The following is a 15284-nucleotide window of genomic DNA, read 5'->3' on the forward strand; positions in this document are numbered from 1 at the left end:
CAAACATAAAACAACCAGATCAAACACACAGTCCTTGTCCCTCATGGGGCTCACAATCTAAATAGAGGGGAGAAAAGGATAGAATCCCCATTTTACAGATAAGGAAATTAAGGCAAAGGGAAGTTAAGTGACTTACCCAAAGACATCTTACTCCCAGACCCACATTCTTTCCAGTAGGCCACACTGCTTACCTTCTGGGTATAATGGCTGACACATTTCATGTTCTTCACACCACTCTATCCAACTGGTTTATCAGAAGTTTATCACAAACTTGCATTTATTTACGGCAATTAAGGCATGAATCAGTCCATTCTGAAAATCTGTCCCTGTGACAATACTGCAGTACCACCTCCATCCTCATTAGGCTGCCATTTGGGGTTCATATATCTTTTAGGTGTGTTTGCCTTCTTTGGAAAAAAACATCCTGGTGATGGGAGCCTAGTCACACACACACACACACACACACACACACACACACACACACACACACACACACACACACACGCGCGCCCCAAATCTGGTGATGAAAGATGAAGACAAAGCTACCAAACAATTCCACCTTAATCATTTGTCCACACAAATTTTCAGCCCAGTATCTTCCAGATTCACCATAGGTAAATCTTAAAAGAGAAATAATCGTTTAATGTATGTTAAAATTAACTTGCAATACATACACATGAATCCAAAAATCAACAGATTTGCCCCTGATATTCTTCCTGATGTTTATACTTTGAAAAATCATTTTTAAAACTCTGGAGCATGGTGGAGTTCACTTGATTCACTTCCTTCTTACTCTTGTAGAGAAATTAAATGATATGAATTATTACTCAAACCACATGTTCCAAAAAATGAAATGAAGAATTATTCTATTTAATAAAGGAAAAGGTGATCACTTAAGAAGAAAACTATATCTCTATAGACACACACCCCTCAAACACTGGACATCTACTCCCTAATTAACGATTAGAAAAACTCTCTGGAAATCCATGCTGTAAACACAATCGCATCCAAAAATTACATTTGGATCAATGTCAGCGAACAGCTCAATAAACTGACCAAAATCTAAATACAATCTATATCAAGTCAAACAAGCTGCTCCTTAACAACAGCCAAAATCATTTTTACCTTCTTGTGAGCCCACTGGTGGGTAGGGGCCGTCTCTATATGTTGCCAAATTGTACTTCCCAAGCTCAGTGCTCTGCACACAGTAAGTGCTCAATACAATTGATTGATTGACCTCAGTTGTCAAAGGTACAGCCTAAATTACACTCCTATATGTGTCAAGCACAGTCATTTGGGTGAGCAGTAAGATCACATAGAAATAGGGTGGCTATCTGTCCAATTGTACATCAGGTTGTGCCCTCTCCCGTAAGGATATAGCATCAGATGCCTTTAAGACCGATATTTTTATATGTGGCCAGCCTCCCTCCATCTCACTCTTGCCACTGAGTTCTGCAACTAGGAAGTAGCCAACAGGTTCACAGAGACTTGGGAAAAGACTGCAAAGGGTGTAGAGTAACTGAGGAGTGGAGAGGGTCATGAGTCCCCTGAAAGAAATGTTCTAGGTTTGGGAGAACTCAGTGGATTTCCACAATAAGGAGTGGGTGATTTAATCCCGTTAGGCTGCATGGCCAGCTCAACACACGTGTTGTCATCTCAATCCTTAGTCCACGCAGATGACAAGTGTGCTGTTTAGACACACAGCCAAACAGGATGCCCAGCTCACATCTCAACAGGGGAGGACCACATCTTACTCAAGTCAGTAACTTCTCCTGTTTTGACCACTGCTTGTCAGCATGTCCTCCAAGAGGCAAGCAGAAAAGCAGCAAATCTCAAAAAGGATCAATTTTAGGAATTGATTCCCAGATAGCAACACCAGCCAGTCATCAGAATGGATTGGGCATCCACTGGGTACAATCGGAATCAGTCTAAATACTTCATCTAGAACCCGGTCAACAAGGAACACATGGAAAAATGTTTGAGCAAGGAAAGAGATGTAGAAAATCCTACCAACTCATCCCCTTCCCTTTCTCCAACTAAACTGCTTTTGACTATGCACTATCACCCACAGGGGAGATGTTCACTGAAGGCTATTGACTTCCCTTCTGGTCTTGCGTAGTCTGCCTGGAATTTCACAGACACCTGAAGCTTAATGAAACTTGCTAAGTGATAGTAGAAATGAGAAGCCGTGCTTCTTACACTGGTACACAACCAACCAAAAAAATGAGTGATGGGACTTGTCCTATAGTCGCAAAAGAACTGAAATTTGTTTAACAAATACATTTGGGAGTAAAACTTGGTGAATTTTGGCCAAGGTAGATTAAAAGCAGTCAATTCCTATATCTGAATATTTCAATCCATCAAACAATGGTAGTTCAGTTAACACTTACTATGTGGAGAGCACTGTACTAAATGCTTGGGAGAGCACACTACAGCTGAGTTGGTACACACAATCCCTGCTCACATGGAGTACCTTGTACAAAACACACCTCAGTTAAACCAGCAGCACGCATATGTGTGCGTACACGCACATATTCTACTGGAAATTTGGCAGTTGGTTTACAAGTTGTTTTCCTTTTTATGGTATTTGTTAAATGCCTACTATTGCCAGATATTGTATTAAGCATTAGGGTAGATACAAGCTAATCAGGTTGGACACAGTGCATGTCCCACATCGGACTCAGAGTTTTAATCCCCATTTTATAGATGAGGTAACTAAAGCACAGAGAAGTTAAGTAGTATGCCCAGGGTCACACAGCAGACAAGTGGTGGAGCTGGAATTAGAGCCCTTCTGACACTAGGCCATGCTGCTTCTCTAATTCTAATTTTCAGTCCCATCACTTCCAGGAGTAACTTCTGCAAACCTTGAAAATGAAAATAATCGTTCACAGAATTGAGTCACAGAATGATGATGCCTGAAAGGATGTTAGACAAATCTCATTGCTTTCATACCCTAAACAAAGTTGGATTAAATGTGTCATTTAGATTTTAGATCAATTTTGCCTTTTTTCCCCCATATAAAGACATGGATTCAAAGCAGCATTAACCATGCATTTTTCCAGGAATTCTCTGTCGAGAACCTAGGGCTTCATTTACTGCTAGAATGACCACTACCACCAAGATGATGAGATTCTCTTTTGTCCACAATCCCAGCCAAATCGGGGCCAAGCACACAGGTTCCCAATGCTTACCTTCCCACAAAGAAAACTGGTTTAACTCTCGAGAAGCAGCGTGGCCTAATGAAGCCTAATGGAAAGATCACAGGTGTGGAAGTCAGAAGACCTGGGTCCTAATCCAGGCTCTACCACTTGTCTGTGTGACCTTGGTTAAGTCAACTAATTTCCCTATCCCTCAGTTTCAGTTAAATCCTATTTATTGAATGCTTACTGTGTGCCGAACACTGTACTACTACTACTACTACTAATAATAATAATAATGGCATTTATTAAGCGCTTACTATGTGCAAAGCACTGTTCTAAGCACTGGGAAAGTTACAAGGTGATCAGATTGTCCCAAGTGGGGCTCAAAGTCTTCATTCCCATTTTACAGATGAGGTAACTGAGGCACAGAGAAGTTAAGTGACTAGCCCAAAGTCACACAGCTGACAATTGGTGGATCCGGGATTTGAACTTGTGACCACTGACTCCAAAGCCCGAGCTCTTTCCACTGAGCCGCGAGTATTAAGCACTTGGGAGAGTACAATATAACAATACACAGACATTCCCTGCCCACTACGAGCTTAGTGTCTAGTAGGGGAGACAGACATTAATATAAATAAATTAAAGATATGTACATAAATCTTGGGGGGCTAGGAAGGCAAATTAATCTAAGTAGGGATTACATATCGGTTCTTCCTTCCCCTTAGACTGTGAGCCCTATATGGAACAGGGATTTTGTCCAACCTGATTATCTTGTACCCACCCCAAAGCTTATTACGGTGCTTGGCGCATAATAAGGATTTACCAAATACCACTCTTTATTACCTTTTCTGTACCCACACTCCTTTTGCCAAATGACCAGTTTAGTCAATATGTAGACCTGTATCTGATGCTCTCCATCTTTGCATTTCTTGGCATTAATGCATTACTCTAGAAATGTATTACTCTGTGGATCACACACCAAGTATTTTTTTTTAAAAACCGACATACATAAGTCGACAGCAAGAAGTTTAAATTCGATAGTATAAGGAGTTTCTGCCTGATATGGAGGTGGATAGGCAACTTTTAGAGATTCTTCAGGAGCGAGGAAACATGGCGTGAACACTGTTGTATAAAAATGAACCACGCAGCAGAATGAAGTATGGAGTGGAGAGAGACAGGAGGCAGGGAGGTCAGCAAGGAGGCTGGTAAAGTAATCAAGGCAATTACATATCCGTAATTCATTTATTTATTTTATTGCCTGTCTCCCCCTCTAAACTGTAAGCTAGTTGTCGGGGGTTGGAGGGAGGTTAGAACTCATTTATGTTGTACTATCCCAAGCACTTAGTACAGTGCCCTGCACAAAGTGCTCAATAAAAGGACTGGTTGACGGACCTGAGTTCTTTTCAGCTGTGTGACCTTGGACAAGTCACAACTTTTCTGTGCCTCAGTTATTTTATCTGTAAAATGAGGATTAGGATTGTGAGCCCCATGTGGGATATGGACTGTGTCCAAACTAATTAAATTGTATCTACCCCAGTGCTCAGTAAAGTGCCTGGAAAATAGTAAGCTCTTAAGTAAAATTTAAAAAGCTACTCCCCTAGCTGGATGTGGTCCAGGAGTAGTTTAGAGCAAGGAAGCAGAGATCCCTCTTTAGCGTTTGGAAGTATTTAGTAGCAGGCCACAGAAATCAACCAACTCCTTCAAGGAAGGTGCTCCATGATATGGTCAGGTCTTATCCAACAGGAGAGGGCACACAATGAGAAGATTACACAGAACTTGCTGGATTCCTTGAACTAAAGGGGTCAGTGTTAAGCATTTTTTCTCAAGATCAGTAAAACAAGAATATCAGTACCACCAAGTCCTTCCAGGAGAATGTGAATCATCTTTTTCACACCCCCAGGTGCCAAGGGAGAGGGTGGAAGATATGAACTGTAGATCATTACACATACTGACCAGCCTACAAAATAATTTGTCTGCCTTTCCTGACCCTGAGTCCATGAAAGAGAGTGAAATCTGCATTCTCTCTACCTGCTCTATGTGAGTAACTCTCCACGTCTAGATTAATTATAATTTAACAATATAGTGTGGGGGCAAAGGTGGAGAGACTGTATTCAGCTAGCACAAATGGTCTTCTCCTTCTTCAACCAAATACAGGCTGGGATTAGAACCAGTTCTCTTGATTCATTTATTCATTCATTCAATTGCAATTATTGAATGCTTACTGTGTTCCCAGTAGTACTCACTCCATTGGTCTGACCCATCCATTAATACTTTACAGGCATTCAAAGTTGAATCTGGATTCAAAATTTCCATCTTAGATGAAACAGAGATCATTTGTAGTCTAGGGTAAGATGGCCAAACACCTTCAAAGTAACTAAAATTGTCCTGATTGGAGTCAAACAAAGAAATATATGTTTTTCACTAATAGAACTTCACATTCTAGTGTATTTGAGTGAGGAATGTTGATGTCTTTCTACATTATTCTTCACAATATTGCTCTAAGGTAGGGAGGGGCACATTTGGTACAGCTATTATTAGAGAACTCTTTATAGCACTTGATTAAAAGTCATGGAATTGAATCACAGAATTACGATGCCTGAAGGGATCTCAAGAAACTCTTAAATCCACCTCTCTGCCCCAAGAAAGGACCACACCCAAGCCAATCTAGACAAGCGGATGTCTTAAAGATTTCCAAGGAAGGAGATTATATACCCTGCTCTGATGGGCGAAATTCAGGATTTAGCCCTTCTGATGGGAAATTCCTCGTAAGAGCTAACCTTTCTTCCTCCAGGAATCTAAACTCATTTACTCTTGGGCCATCTTTTGCAGGGACTAAAAACAGCATCACTACCCTCCACAATGTAATTTCATACAGTTGGAAATCATTACTAAGTTCCTCTCCAATTTTTTTCATAAATGAATATATATATATACTCTAATGATATAATCCCCAAATATAGACACATCAGGGCATAAGCAGCATGGCATAGTGTTTAGAGCACAGGCTGGTGAGCAGAAGACCGTGGGTTCTAATTCTGGCTCCAACACTTGTCTGCTGTGGGACCTTGGGTAAGTCATTTCACTTCTCTGTGCCTCACTTACCTCAACTGTAAAATGGTGAACGAGACTGTGAGCCCCATGTAGGACAGGGACTGTATCCAACCCAATTTTCTTGCATCCACTCCAGCGCTTATTATAGTGCCTGGCAAATAGTAAGCACTTAAACACCATAATAATAATTATTATAAGCAACTCTTTTACATTGCTGTGCGAGGCCTTTTTGTTACCCAGCCATACAATCAATTCAAGCTTCTCTGACAATACTTAACCATCTCACCACTTATTAAAGCAATTTGGGATGACCCAAAGCAAAGAGTTTTTTTTGTAGAACTATGGTACATAAACGCACTGAAGCAGTGAACACAAGTTTAAATAAGTGTAAACCATTTTGGGGCAGTCTGGATGGCTCGACGATCTTCATTCGAGCATTTTGTGCATTGAAATTGTAATACCACAGCCTTTTTCCTATGGCCTCACACACTTCATAGAAGTGGGAAAGCAACTAATGTTGAATAGCTGCTGTCAGTGAATAGCACAAGCAAAGATTCTGGAATACAATTCTGGAAGACAGTTCTGATCCCAGCGCCTTTCTGGTTTCACTATGTGACCTTGTCAAATCATTCAACCATACTAATAATAATGTTATTTGTTAAGTACTTACTGTGTTCCAAGTACTGTCCTAAGCATTTGGATAGATACAACATAAACAGATATATACAATCCTTCCCACAAGGGGCTCACAGTCTAAGAGGGAGGGAGAAGTGGTGTACCTCAGTTTCTCAATCAAAAATTCAAGGAATCATCCATCTCTCCTTCTCACATAATGGGGATGTTGTAGGAAGCAGGATGGAGTAGTGAATAGAGCACTGGCCTGAGTGTCAGAAGGACCTGGGTTCTAATCCTGGCTCTACCATTTGTCTGCTGTAAGACCTTGGGCAAATCACTTCACTTTTCTATGCCTCAGTTACCACATCTGTCAAATGGGGATTAAGACTGTGTAGGACAGGAACTGTGTCTAACCTGATTACCCTGTATCTACCCCAGTGCTTACTACAGTGCCTGGCAGATAGTAAGCAGTTAATACCACAGTCATTACTATTAATTATTCAAGTGTTCTGAGCTAAGAGGAAGGACATTACGTATACCAGAGGTACTGAGATGAGAAACTGCTAGTGCTCACCTCAGAAAAGAATTTCTACCAGAATGGGCAGGGCCTGAGGCATTCTAGATTTAATTACATGGTGTCAGTAAGCCACTTGTATGTAAAGCAGGAATCGTGGGCAATGAGAAGAGGTATTATTACAGAAATAGTGATGGAAGAAGGTCAACAGGCAGGGGGTATCCTTACAGAAGTTTGAAAAAATAAACTTCTTATAAAGAGATCACCTAACGGGGCAATAAATAGCCATACTAGTAATAATAATGATGATGGCATTTTATTAAGTACTTACTATGTGCAAAGCACTGTTCTAAGCACCGGTGAGGTTACAAGGTGATCAGGTTGTCCCACGGGGGGCTCACAGTCTTAATCCCCACTTTACAGTTGAGGTAACTGAGGCACAGAGAAGTTAAGTGACTTGCCCAAGGTCACACAGCTGACAAGTGGCGGAGCCAGGATTTGAACTCACGACCTCTGACTCCAAAGCCTGAGCTCTTTCCACTGAGCCATAAAATATCTGCCACCCCATTTGCAAGACTCTCACAGGTGTGGAAGGGACTAGCTCATAAACTCAACTCAATGCCAACAAATCAATCAATAGCATTTGGGCACTTACTGAAAGCAGAGCATTGTGCTAAGTACTTGGGAGAGTATAAACAGAAATTAGAATAAAAGATGACTGCCATTAAGGAGTTTACAATCTGTTGTGAAAGACAAATAAGTTACATATAGGAGGAAGAAATAGAGTATATAAGTCCTTCTAGAGTATAAATTCACTGTAGCAAAGGAGTGTGTCTACCAATTCTGTTATAATTTACTCTCCCAGGAGCTTAGTACAGTGCTCTGCGCACAGTAAACACTCAGTAAATACAATTGATCCATTGATTAATTGTAAGATATGGACATAACAACTCACAACTCTCCAAAGCACATAAGCTCTTAGGTGGCCTGGCAGAGCTAAATGGCAATCAGGGGACAAAGGGGGAGAATATTTAGAGATTACTCAGAGAAGATCTCCTGGAGGATACGAAATTTCAGGAGTGTTTTGAAAATGGGGAATGCTGTGATCTGTTGGATATAAAGGATTAAGGGACTTCCAGACAGGGGTGATGGCATGAGCAAGACGAAGGCAATGGAGGCGCAGTGAGGAAGTTAGCTTAGAAGGAACAAAGACTGTGAGCTGGAGTATAATGGGAGAAGAGGATGAATAAATTGGAGGGAGTTTCCGCTTGATGCAGAGAGAAATGGACAGCCATCAGTTTCTCAGGAGTAGGGAGCCATTTTAGAAAAATGATCTGGGAAATAAAACATTAATAAATAAAAAATAAAATAAAAAATAAAATAAATCTGGGAAATAAAAATATGGCCTAGAGAGAGGAGAATCCTGGGCTCTGCCACTTGTTAGCTGTGTTACCTTGGGCAAGTCACAACGTCTCTGTGCCTCAGTTACCTGTAAAATGGGGATTAAGACTGTTGTAAGCCCCATGTGGAACATGGACTGGAGGCAAGTAGGTCAATAATAATAATGATATTTGTTAAGCAGTTCCTATGTGCCAGGCACTGTACTATTATTAAGTGCTGGGGTATGTGCTTTCCCTGTCCCACATGGGGCTCACAATCTTAATCCTCATTTTACAGATGAGGTAACAGACACAGAGAAGTTAAGGAGGCTGATGCAGTAGTCAAGCCGGAATATTGCATTCATTCATTCAATCGTATTTATTGAGTGCTTACTGTGTGCAGAGCACTGTACTAAGCGCTTGGGAAGTACAAGTTGGCAATATACAGAGACGATCCCTATCCAACAACAGGCTCACAGTCTAGACGGGGGAGACAGACAACAAAACTTGTGGTCAGGTGTCAAGTCATCAGAATAAATAGAAGTAAAGCTAGATGCACATCACTGACAAAATAAAAAGAATAGTAAGGGTGGTCAGCATGATGGAGATGAATGAGTGGATCCTGAAAATTTTGAGGAGGAAGAACTGACAGGATTTGGCAACAGACTGAGTATACAAGTTCAAAGACAGCGAGGAGTCAAGGACTGATATCAAGGATATGGCTCAAGAGATGATTAGGGTGGTGGTTCTATCAACTGTAATGGGAAAGCTAGGTGCAGGAGAGGATTTGGGAAGAAAGATGAGTCTGGTTTGGAATATATTGGCATTAAGTGCATGTAGAGATGCTCTAGAGGCAGGAAGAAATGCAAGACTACAAAGAAGGAAAGAGATCAGGTATAGCAAGGTAGATTTGGAAGTCATCTGTTTAGAGGTGATAGTTTTGAAAGCAGATTGTTTTATGGAATTTACTGAGTGCTATGTATCAAGCACTTCTCTGAGTGCTGGATTGGTACAAGTCAATCAGGCCAGATAAGTCCCTGACCCACATGGGGCTCACAGTCTGAGAAGGAAGGGGAATAGGTATTGAATCCCCATTTGGCAGTTAAGAAAACTAAGTGACTTGCCTAAAGTCACACAGCAGGCAAGATTTGGAGCCAGAATTAGAGATCTCCAAAGGAGTGTAAATTGAGAGCTTTGATCCAGAGGAGAGCTTTGAAGGGCACCCGTGATTAGGATGTAGCATGGAGAGGCAGAGCCAACAAATCAGACTGAGAAGGATCAACCAGAGAGGGAAGAGGGGAGCCAGAGAAGAGCCAAGGGAAGCAGCGTGACTCAGTGGAAAGAGCACCGGCTTTGAAATCAGAGGTCATGGGTTCAAATCCCAGCTCTGCTCGTTGTCAGCTGTGTGACTTTGGGGAAGTCACAACTTCTCTGTGCCTCAGTTACCTCATCTGCAAAATGGGGATTAAGACTGTAAGCCCCCCATTGGACAACCTGATCTCCTTGTAACCTCCCCAGCACTTAGAACAGTGTGTTGCACATAGTAAGTGCTTAAAAAATGCCATCATTATTATTATTTTATTAATGATGTATATATAGCTATAACTCCATTTATTCTGATGGCATTGACACCTACTTGTTTTGTTGTCTATCTCCCCCTTCTAGACTGTGAGCCCGTTGTTGGGTAGGGACCATCTCTCTATGTTACCAATTTGCACTTCCCTAGTGTTTAGTACAGTGCTCTGCACACAGTAAGCGCTCAATACAATTGAGTGAATGAATGAATAGTGTTTCCAGAAGGGAGGGTCCACAGTTTTCAAGGCAGCTGAGATGTCAAGAAAGATTAAGATGGATTAGATTCCACTGGATTTAGCAAAGAGGCTGTCACTGGAGAGAGTAGTCTCAGTGTAGTGAAGGAAGCGGAAACTGAATTCTAGGTCAAGAAGGGAAATGAAGGCATGGAAGTGGAGGCAGCAGTGTATACAAAAAGTTTGAGGAGTTTGGACCATAATGGTAGAGGGAGTTAGAGGGAAAGCTGGCTGGTGCTGAGGGGTTTGGAGAAGGTTCCTCTAGGATACGGGAGACATGGACCTATTAGAAGCCATTATCAGTTGAAGAGAGTGATCAGGGAGGTAAGAGTTGTGGACTCAAGTGTTTTTATAAGATGAGAAAGGATATGGTCTGAGGCCCAGGTGGTAGAATTTTAAAGCAGATGGGAGAAGTGGATGAGAGAAGCCGAATGGCCTAGTGGATACAGCATTGGACTGGGAGTCAGAAGGACCTGTGTTCTAATCCCAGCTCGGCCACTTGTCTGATGTGTGACCTTGGGCAAATCACTTAATTTCTCTGTGCCTCAATTTTCTCACCTGTAAAATGGGGATTAAGGCTGTGAGTACCATGTGGGACATGGACTGTGTCCAATCTGATTAGCTTGTATCTACCTCAGCACTATATACAGTACCTGGTACATAGCAAGCACTTAATAAATACCATAAAAAAGTCCTCTTAAGAGATGGCCAAGAAAGAATGAGAGTGAATGAGAAGGGGCGAGGGAGCTCTTGCCTTATGGCCTTCACCACTGGGCTATTAAGTCCTGTAACTTTATTATTGTTTTTCCAATGTTTTTTCTCCTGTGAGCAGTGTCCTATAGTTTAACAAACTACCAAAGGAGCATTTAGATTTTCCCCACAAAGTGAAATTGATTCTAGGCGCTAAAAGAAAAAAGAAGTAAAGCTTTTTAAGGAGGATGAAGTGCTTTCTAGTGTGTACATCTAAAAAATCATGTGACATGATTCACTTCATAGGGAAGAAAGTGATTTCCAACTACAAAATATTGTAGCATCTTTCAATAAACCTGGAATTTGCTGCACTTTTTTTATCTGACGCCAATGCTTCTGTGAATGTCAAATTCTTCCTTCAAGATCAGGACTGCCTAGTCCAAACCAGTTACTTAAACCTTTTCTCCTGAGTTTGGGTCTTAGTGATATTTCTGCCACAGTTTGAACAATTCTCTGCTAAGAAGGTCAATATGCAACCCTGTAAAGAGCTTTGTGGATCATTTTATTGGGTGATACTAGAAGCAAGTAATTCAGAACGAGGAAAATTACAACTTCTACAAACTACATCCAGCAAATCAAGTTAAAATTCAACGGTTTCCAGTTTTCAATATCCTCTTTAATCTTCTTAATTATGGGCAATTTTCTTTAAGCATATTTTCTTTATTGGCTATAATTTGAATCTCTGAACATTTGAAGGGATCCTCTGGCAAGTTAAATGAACTATTTTATTCTTTCTCCCAGTTTGAATTCTTAAGGTCACCCCAAGTGTGTACTGGCATACTGAGAAACCAGGAAGCCAGCAGAAATTCAAATATGTCTAAAGAGCAGAGCACAGGGAGACCTCAAAAGAGGTCATAGAAGTAACAACAACTAAGGATTTACCAATATTCATCAATAAAGCTATTTGCTTTCCAAACATACTAGCATAATAGCCACCTCAAGTTGGTTTAGCCATAAGAGAGATTCAGGGTGAAAGAAGATGATTGTGTTGGACTGTGCCCCTGACTTGCTGGCTGTCAAGGTCTCTATGGGTCTATTTCTTCATGTGGAAAATGGGAATCATAATTCTTTTCTTTTTTCTGCCTTGAGGAACAATGTGGCCTAGTGGAAAGCACATGAGCCTGGGACTGAGAACAGTGCTTTGCACATAGTAAGCACTTAATAAATGCCATTATTATTATTATTATTATTATTGAGAGGACCTAGGTTCTATTCCCAGCTCCACCATTTCCCCGCTGTTTGACCTTCAGCAAGTCACTTGACATTTTTGAGCCTCATCTTTAAAATGGGGATTAAATAGCTCTCTTCCTTCCTATTTATTCTGTGAGCTCCCTGTGGGGCAAAAAATGTGTCCAACCTGATTAACTCGAATCTACCCCAGCACTTAGTAAAGTGCTTAGCTCATAGTGAGCATTTTACAAATATCACAATTATTAATTTAACATTCAAAACTATGAAGAATTAGTACCACAGTGTTGCTTTGATCAATTTAGAAAAGGAAAGATGAGATTAATAGTATTCAAACGATTGTAAATTAATTGCAAAAGTTAGCAAAATAAGGTGCTGATATAAGCTTAAAAATACGAATAAAAATATACCCTTTAATTATATTACCCTCTGACACCTTTTTTTTTTTAAGAATGCAATCATTGGCCATGTCTGTGTGATCCTGCAAAGAAGAAAGTCAAAAAAATTGCTTGCCATGGAGTTATTTTTCCACTTTCTCCCATACAACATTAGTTTCTCCTAACAGGGTGTTAATCACCCTTGCTTCTCAAGATTTTGCTGATATCCTTTATTCTGATTATACTTCCCTCAAAAAGCATCTGCTTCATGGGGACATGAGGGGCTTAAGCTCCCATGGGCTTGGCACCCTGGGGGCAATGCCATTAACTTCTACCCCATAGATTTGTGGGGAGGATGGATGCTGTAGCTATCCTGCCTGCCTTTGGAGTTAGAAAAGGATGCACTGGGGTTGAGTGGCCACTGCTATTGTTAGACCAGGATATGTGGTCCCGGGAAAGATGCTGGGTTGCTGCAGGAGCAGAGGTGGCAGCCCGAGCCATGATCGGCCGATCCCGGCCTGAGAAAATGGCACTCGTGTGGGTCATGGGGTATGAAACACTGAAGCAGATCCAGCAGAATGAGGCAAGCAGGCCCAGGTCTCCACAAGCAGGGAAAAGGAGAGAAGTTCAATCCTGGCCCTGTGCCCTGCAAGGACTGGGATCGGGTGCTGGAGACGGGGGTGGCACTCCTTCATTAGAATGCCTAGTGGATAGAGCACAGGCCTGGGAATCACAAAGACCTAGGTTCTAATCCCAGATCTGCCACTTATCTTCTATATGTGACCTTGGGCAATTCACTTCTCTCTGTTATAGCATCTGTAAAATCGGGAATAAGAGTGTGAGTCCCATGTGGGACACAGACTATGTCCAACTTGATTACCTTGAATCTAACCCAGAGCTTAGTACAGTGCCTGGCATATAATAAGTGCTTAACAAAATGCCATAAAAAGTACCTTTTGCTTCCTCTTTCCCCTTTTCTCTCTCCTCTTCTGTCCCCCTCCTTCTCCATTCCTCAGTCAGTCAAAAGAATTTATTAAGAGCATACAATGTGCAGAGCATGGTACTAGGCACATTGGATCCACCTTCTTCCTTACCTGTTTCTTCAAATCCCCCCATTTTGGGGTAATTACCTTAGGCAAGCTGCAGCTTCTCTGTGCCTCAATTACCTCAAATGTAAAATGGGGATTAAGGCTGTGAGCTCCATATGGGACATGTACTGTGTCCAACCTGATTACCTCATATCTACCCCTCCGGTTAGAACACTGCCTGGCACATAGTAAGTGCTTAACAAATACCATTAAAAAAATCCCCAAGTTCAAGTTCACCTTGGTGGAAAGAGCAGGGGCTTGGGAGTCAGTGGTCATGGGTTCTAATCCCAGCTCAATCAATCAATTGTATTTATTGAGCGCTTACTGTGTGCAGAGCACTGTACTAAGCGCTTGGGAAGTACAAGTTAGCAACATATAGAGACAGTCCCTACCCAACAGTGGGCTCACAGTCTAGAAGGGGGAGACAGAGAACAAAACCAAACATATTAACAAAATAAAATAAATAGAATAGATATGTACAAGTAAAATAAATAAATGAATAAAGTAATAAATATGTACAAACATATATACATATATACAGGTGCTGTGGGGAAGGGAAGGAGGTAAGATGGGGGGGATGGAGAGGGGGAGGAGGGGGCTCCACCACTTGTCTGCAGTGTGACCTTGGGCAAGTCACTTAACTTCTCTGTGCCTCAGTTCCCTCATCTGTAAAATGGGGATTGAGACTGTGAGCCCAACATGGGACAACCTGATTACCTTGTACTCCCCCAGTGCTTAGAACAGTGCTTGGCACATAGTAAGTACTTAACAAATACCACCATTATTATTATTACTCCCTGTTCATGCGGGATACTTGAGCACCCACTGTGAGCCTGGCACTGAAGCAGGTGCTCTGGAGAGTAGATTAAGATTAAAAGACAGTCCCTGTACTTGAAGAATCCACAAACTAATGGGGGAAGTCAGGTCTTAAATTGTATATACACAATACACATTCATACAAACATGAGAAACGGCAGGGTATAGTATAAAAATCACATTCCAGGAAGTCAGGTGACCAGGGTTCTAATCCCAGCTTTACAACTTGCCTACCATATGACCTTGCATTTGTCATTTAACTTTTCTTTGCCTCAGTCTCATCTGAATAATGGGGGGTGAAATACCCACCCCTCCCACATAGACTGAAAGGAACCCTATGTGGGATAGGAACTGCATCACTTGATTATGTTCTATGTACCCCAGTGCTTAGCACAGTGGTTGGCAAATAATAAAGGTTTAACAAATACCATGATTATTACATTCATCTGTGGGAGGAGGAAAAAACAGATACCATGAACGAGAGAAAAAGCATGGGAAGAATGACTCTGGCTTAAATTCTGTGAGCCTGTTGTTGGGTAGGGACCGTCTCTATATGTT

The 15284-nt window shown here is 41.4% G+C and overlaps 1 protein-coding gene across 2 annotated transcripts in view; it reads right to left on the reverse strand.

The window, feature by feature from the left end:
- The window catches only part of CSGALNACT1 (chondroitin sulfate N-acetylgalactosaminyltransferase 1), a 305040-nt gene that overhangs the window by 134373 nt on the left and 155383 nt on the right, over window positions 1–15284 (reverse strand). The gene's annotated exons all lie outside the window — the stretch shown is intronic.

The sequence above is a fragment of the Tachyglossus aculeatus genome, chromosome 5 (assembly GCF_015852505.1).
Source record: "Tachyglossus aculeatus isolate mTacAcu1 chromosome 5, mTacAcu1.pri, whole genome shotgun sequence".
NCBI lineage: Eukaryota > Metazoa > Chordata > Mammalia > Monotremata > Tachyglossidae > Tachyglossus > Tachyglossus aculeatus.